The sequence below is a fragment of the Atractosteus spatula genome, unplaced genomic scaffold, assembly GCF_055471065.1.
Source record: "Atractosteus spatula isolate fAtrSpa1 unplaced genomic scaffold, fAtrSpa1.hap1 Scaffold_61, whole genome shotgun sequence".
Lineage (NCBI taxonomy): Eukaryota > Metazoa > Chordata > Actinopteri > Semionotiformes > Lepisosteidae > Atractosteus > Atractosteus spatula.
Genome location: NW_028296892.1, coordinates 7,683 through 15,097, shown reverse-complemented (window position 1 = coordinate 15,097; position 7,415 = coordinate 7,683). Strand labels below are relative to the sequence as shown.

Here is a 7,415-nt window from a genome sequence, read left to right as displayed (position 1 = left end):
AGAAGGGAAGATATGTTCAAAATATCGCAAATATCGATCATGTTGCGATATTTTCAAATATAAAAGTCAATTGATTGTCCATAATATCGCTATTCTATTTTTTCGAAGAAATGTTTGTTAACAGAAAAGCCCAGCACCAGCTGAATTCAAACACACAACCTGCCAGTTGGTAGTCACGCACCTAGACCAGTCGGCTACAAGACAGCTCACATGAACAGGCAGGCAAAACAGCCCTACACAGCCCTGTCGCAGCACACGAATACCGTTATTAAATTCTTTAGATACGCGATTCCATATTATATTAGCAGAAAAGCTTAAAACTACCACTTTTTCACACGCTATTTCACATGCTAGTTAAATACTTCGATGCTTAAAATCGTTAGGGAGAAATGGAATACCGGTGTGTATTTTTCCTTTAAAGTGCCGATTCCTGGAATCTGACTGGCTGACACCCCTCTGAAGTGGTTCCATAAAATCTGGTATACGGAAAAGAAAGCGTTGATAAATACAAGTGTCTTTTAAAACACTCTTTGCTGTGCTCTTGAGGATCCTTGTGATATTTTAAGCTCTAGTTGAATGATAGGTGTCGCATTTTAAATCATTTTCGTAGTTAGAAATTATGAAACGCCCTGTTAAAAGCAAGGAAGTTTTTATGCCCGTTGAAGTAAAACAAAATGCCTGACAAAGTATGGCTTGGACAGATTCCAAGTGCTTGTACAAATGTGCTAAAGAAATTATACTTTGAGTATACAGCTTGTCCAAAGTCATCCATTATTAATACTATTAGTAATATCTTCAGTAAAGGCTTTGATGCATAAATATTTCTGATAAAGGTAGGTTGTGTACTTTTGTCCAACTGAGCAATCTTGCTTTCATAAAATATACCAACATTTTAATGACTGATGATTAACGTGCTGTAATACACAGTTCAAAATTAAAGGCTCAAATGCTGTACATGAGAGGTTAAGCTCCCCCTGGCGGTTTTACAAGGCAACGCCGGATAGTTAACCACGTGACACCACGTAAACTGCGTCATACCGCGTGAAACTGCGACACGCCCACCGGGGTATGCCGCGAAATACCTCACGCATTTTGAATGGCTGCATCTGTAGACGAAGGAAGCTCTCTTATCTTGGGCTGCTGACTCCTGGATTTAAAGCGCTCTGGGTGCCAGCTAAGTCTCTAACAAGCACACTATAAAGACAGGAATTACACTTTGCTCACGTCACGCATGGAATGGCGAGGCTACTTGTTCCAATATTATCTAGTCTCACCTCATATGGTGCCGATTCCTGGTTTTCATTTAAGAAAGAGCACTGCAAACACCGTAAACTGTGCAAAACGTGTGATGAAAGAAGTCTTTTCCCCCCTTTGTCTAAAGCAGAACACAGCGGAGTCATGCCGAGGGTTGTGAGATCAAGATTTCAGCGGAGCACTGTCGTCTACGTCTTTAGCTACATGATTTGCACATCCTCTTGTACACGGAAAGCAGATTGAGATCCTCTGACATGAAAAGTGCCAGATAAAAGCTATTTATCATCCTTTCTCTTAGTGCTGGAGCTATCGCACGTAAATGAGGCAACTTGCAAGGCGAGCAGGCTCGGTGCACCCCGAACGCAGATGTCTCAGAGCAGTTGAGACGTGTCCAAGTGGCTTTCAAAGGATGGCACTTTGCTGGCGCCGTGGCTTAGTTGGCTAAAGCGCCTGTCTAGTAAACAGGAGATCCTGGGTCCGATTCCCAGCGGTGCCTTTCTTCCTGTCTTACTGTACAGAATTTATCCTTATGGGCAAATCCCATGCCTTTTAATTCAGGTGAATGCAAGTGTTCGTTTCCTTTCTGGAACAACTTGTTTTGAAAGAAATCTATACAGCTTGCGAAAGATGAAACACAAATCTTGCTTATCAGTGAAGAAGAGGTACTCCCAGCAGGCCAGCTAATACCAGCAGTGTTTTTTTTTCACCCTAACCCAGAGAATGGAGAAAAGCGAGGAGCCTGTGGCTCTGCAGTGTAATCAGTTCGCGAGTTCGGCGTTTAGCTGAAAGAGTGGTAAATGCAGCTCACCCCAGCCCATCCTTATTCTTTTAAAGAGGATAAAAAATTAACTTCGCCGCCATTACTACCAGCTCTAAAAGACTGCCATGGGCACGGAAAAAAACACACTACAGATGACTGTTCTGGAACCGAAGCAGAGATTCCTTTAGGAACCAACTGATAAAGCTCAGCCAGTGAATACTGTTAACAGAATGTGAAAGCACGATCAACTTTGTAACTGCAACCACAGGAAAAACAGCAAGAAGCAGGCTCCATTCCCCATTTAAATCTGTCGTGCGAGGCATGCTTCTTGAACGCATGAAGTAAATCCCACGATCGCTTTTGAACTTGGACAAAGTACTTCCAAAGGAGCGCTATGCGCAAAGATTTAACAAGCTCAACCCCCGCCAACGATTTGGTGTGAAGAAGCAGAACATTCAAGTTTCACAGACAGAAGCGGCACGCCAGCACAGCCAACATTAAAACGGAGGGCACACTACGATTTGCATTGACACAAAAGTGATCTGGGCAGATGTCGTTCCCTGCATAACGCAAAAAGTGGCAAAGCGCTTTTGGGTTGAGAGGACGCAAGAAGGTTTTTGTTTTGTGCCTTGATGTCAAGCTGAGAAAGTATCTTTAAACACTTTGCTTAGTTTCTCGAGAGACTGCCAAAAAGCGGTTCCCTCCCTTTCGTCTGAAGTCAGCTGAAAGGGGGTCCCGACAGAAGCACCTGGCAGCGGTGGGATTCAAACCCACGCCCCCGAAGAGACTAGAGCTTTAATCCATCGACTTAGACCGCTCGGCCACGCTACCCGCTGTGCATTGTCTCTTTGTCTCATTACTTGCTCGGAGGAGGTCGGGTGGGTTTTGCTCTTGTCGCCCGACTTAGTGGCGTTATGACCGTGGAACCGACTGCACCTGCTTTTTCTGAGATGCTTCCCCTCTCATGGCGAGATCTCGACTTCTTTAACACCTCTGGATAAAGATCTGCTGTGGAGCAGGTTTCAGACCTTTGCGTACAGCACCCTTGATGTCATTTTATTTTTACAGCAGCCGCATCCGGAAAGTTGTGTCTTTTACGTTTTATTTGAACAACAAAACTACATACAATACAAACAAGAGCACATATAACGTATCAAGAAAATCGTCAGGGGCACATGCTATAATACAATTACACTTTATGAAAAACGATTACACAAGGTAAATAAAGATAAGGTCCGCACAGCTTGTTCTTACATTTCGAAAGAGTCCGTAAATACCCCTTTACGTCTATTTTGAACTGTTCAAACGTAGGACTCTTCCCAGACCATTTCACTTTATACCACATTCTTAAACAAGGATGCATCTCCTGTTTTAGAACTATTTTGGGTGGTATAGCTTATACAACACAGCTACAGTATTCTAATCGTGGACTGCAGATCTGTGCTATAGTTCAGTCGAATTCGAAGGATCCAGCAATCGTACTGGATTTGACTGCGATTCTGAAATGTCTCTTGCAAAGGTATTCGGGTTTGCTTGAACCTTTAAAAAAAGTGATCTGAAACTACCCAGCTTACAATCTCTGAGGTAGTTGTCACTAAACACGGACGTGATGTGCCACACATGTGCCGTGTGCCTTTACTTTTGTAAAAAACTGGTATAGGGAAAATTAAAGTCGAAACCCAAAACAGTAACATACTTAAGAGTAAATGCCTCCTAATAGCTAGCAAGCGCTCCTAGTTAGTAAAGTTGTTTGTGTCCCTGCCTGTCACGCGGGAAACTGGGGTTTGATTACCGACGGGGAGACAGCTAGTTTTTTATGATCAGATTCCAATCTTTAATGCTGTGTGTGAGAGTTTACGTAACCTTCCTTTTCTCACATTTTCTGACGACTATTCCGAAGGAGCGCCCTTTCAACTCCTAATACTTTTAAAAAATTCTACCTGCATGTTTGATTATTTTTGTTTCATTTAGAAAAAGTTCAATATTGATCATAACTAAAGAAAATAATGATCAGAAACAAAAACAAAATGTTGAAGATGCGACTCAATCTTGAATCAGAGCTGGGTGACACGGGCTTCTGTTCTGATATGGTTGTACGAGAAACAGGAGGAATCTTTTCTCTCCTATGGAGCATGAGCTGAATCAGGAATGAGACATTTCGTGTGTTTGTGCATATGTCAACGCATGACCTACATCGTAAAACTAAAACTAAATTAAAAACTAACATTAAGTTTTCAGAGACATTCATTTATATACAAAAAAGAGATAGACAAAGCAATAATTCTACATTAACTTGTCCTGCACTGATCAGACTAATTGAAATGGTCTGATTCAGAGCCTGTGCAGCTCGTGCTAATACAACATTTTCCTTTGATTTCCTTTGAGGGCGGAGTTGTCTTTAAAATCTGGATTAAATAAAAAGGAGTGACGTCAGTGTAAAACAGCTTTCCTTCTTGGGGAACAACGGTTGTGTTCCATATTTCTAATTATTTTGGTTTCAAGATAGCAATTTAGTATGAAACATAAAAGCCAGCTGGATAAAGCTGTTACACATCATTTACAATGGTCTTTCAACTAATAGCCCGTGCAGGGATCAAACCCCAGCTGTTGGTACGAGTTGCGTAAGGCTCTGCAACATGCAGATGAGAAACTAACCTCCGCTTCTTCATTATATACACAGTGAGCTATATATGCGGGCTTACTGCCCCCTACGGGCTCTGTATTTGATTGCGGTACAAGACTGGCCGTGGAGAAATGAAGTGAAGAGGGTGTGTTCATTAAAAGGCTCATAGCATCCCTGGATGGTCTCAAACCACCACCCTTTTGGTTAACAACCGAGCCACAAAGACTCATGTACAGCTTAACACTTCTCGGTCTCGGTGTAAGTGATACACTCCGTAAAATTTCTGGAGAATCATTTGTTTTTAAAGGAAAATCGCCAACAGCGGCCGAGATCTATTGGAGTTTTTTCATTCTATACTGCAATTTCTGAAGGGTACCCTGTGAAAATACGAATTTTGACGAGAAGGGATGGACATATAAGGTCAGTAGGCTTGGGGAATTGGACCTTATGGTGAAGGCTGCGGGCTCGGCATCAGCAGAACCTGATCAATATCGGTTGACTCCGATATACTTTGACAACTTAACTTCTGGATTTAGAGACATTTACCTTAGTGTCGGTATACTAAGATGTTTTGGTAACGAGGAAGGAGGGACAAAGCAAATTGGCAGAATGTGTGCTATTTTGTTGACTACAAGTCCTCACATGCCAGAGGGTCAATATTAAAAAAAAACGTAACAGTATAATCTCTTGTACTTCACAATTTAATAGTGTCTGTTACATTGTGTCTCACACCTCAGTGTCAGAATTGTGAGACGAGTTTGTAATCAGGAGGGAGGGCCATAGCAATTCAGCAGAAATTGCATTCACCTTTTCCCAATGCATTCTCACATGCCATTTTCTCACATGCCATGCTCAGAGGGTCATATTTTTAAAATGGTATCATAAAATGTCCTGAAGTTCAGGATTTTGACAGTCTGTTATATTGTGTCTCACACCTTGATGTCAGAAATATGAGACGATTTTAAAATCAGGAGGGAGGGCCCTAGCAATATAGCAAACATTGCATTTACCATTTGACAATGTATTCTCTCATGCCATGTTCAGAGGGTCGTATTTAAAAAACGGTACAGTACAATGTCCTGAAGTTCAGGATTTTGATAGTCTTTTCCATTGTCTCTCACACATCTGTGTCAGAATTTTTAGACATTTTTATAACCAGGAGGTAGGTTCGATCACCCTCTGCTCATCCTCAATAACCATATAGTCTCATATGCCATGTTCTAAATGTCCCATTTAAAACTGCTATATTAAAATTTCTTGTAAAATGCAAGAGTTTGAGACTTTTTATGATCAGAAGGCAAGGTCGTGGAAAATATGCAGAAAGTGCCAGTGAATTTACGTTTTGCCTTTGTCTTATTTACTCGTGGTATAACATGCCAGTTTGTTTTATTGTGAGTTGTGTTTCTGAAATGTGTTTCATACAAAAATGCAATTTGGACAGTCTCTACTTACATATTCCCCTTTACTAAGGAAATGTACAGTAATACATCCGGATAAGTATTTTTAAAAATGACTGTAGAGAGCCATCTTCAGGCGAAAGACGACATAACATCACAGCAGCAGCATTTAAGATTGAACGAAAAACGCAAAGCAGCAGCTGGCGAATAAGAAGCCAACTTCAGCCTCGTTAATGCAATAGCATTAGGTGAGGCGGAAAAATATTTCTTGCTCTGAATCTTATTATTTTTATAGGAGGTGTTCTAGGACTTCTTGCCTCAGAAAAAAAAAACTGCCAGTACATCACTTATTTCTACTCCATCAATAGCAGCAGTGTTATCAGTACTGAGCCCTAAATGTAGGTCCTATCATCATATAAAAAGTCGAAAGTATCGACTGCATTCAAGTGATAAAATGTATCTTCTATGAGAGTTATATCTTTATCCAAAATACACCGGAAACAAATTTGCACGTTTTTTGGGGGGGATCCTGAAGACTGAGACTCAAAACTTTTTTTTCCTTCTTTCCAGGAGGAAGGATTATTCAGATGCAAACATTGTCCCAAAATCAATGTACTCTCCATTGATATTCAAATTCTCAAATTCTTCATCTGAACGTCGATATTGAAATATGATATCGTACAAATTGTGGTTTTCTTTTTAAAGCAAATTTTATGCTTTAAATTAAATAAATTGTATTTATTATGAATGTGCCGGAATTTTTTCAGTACTTTAGAGGGTTCTGCCATTTTAGATGTTATGCTGTTCCTGTCTGATTTATCAAATGTGTCATTTAAATCTCCAGTCATTTCTATATCAGTCTGAAGGCCTTGCAGTAAAGATTGCAATTCATCCAAAAATGCCAATTTTCCCACTGGTGATACATACAAGGAAATGAATGTATATTTTCCCCCCAAATCAACAAATTTAAGATCAAATACCTCCCTCATCTGCAGGTGGAGATAATAATGTCAGAATAAATACAGGTTTAAAAGTCAGGAGCATTGATAGTCCTATTTTAAAATGACACTAAAATGCTCACAATATATTAAAAAGCTCTGTAAAATGCACAAATAATAAAAAAAATATTAAAACAAGGTAAAAAGAAATAATACACAGTTATAAAGCTCAGGAATTATCAATGTGAAGTTACAATGGGTTGATTGTGTTTCATGTGATTTAAAAAATAAAATGTTTGCAAAAAATCCACTTACAATATGCTAAAAATGGCAAGAATACTTAACCTTTTACTACCAGTGACATATTTAGCCAATGTCCACCTGGAATTTCCTCCCCCTTAAACATTTGTTATATCTCTGCAGCAGAACATAGCAGGAGCCTG

The 7,415-nt window shown here is 40.1% G+C and overlaps 1 non-coding gene across 1 annotated transcript; it reads left to right on the top strand.

Moving 5' to 3' along the window:
- The first annotated feature begins 1,676 nt into the window (after nt 1-1,676).
- On the top strand, nt 1,677-1,750 carry trnat-agu (transfer RNA threonine (anticodon AGU)). Its single transcript has one exon. It is a non-coding gene; the product is annotated as a tRNA-Thr (tRNA).
- Nucleotides 1,751-7,415: the final 5,665 nt, after the last annotated feature.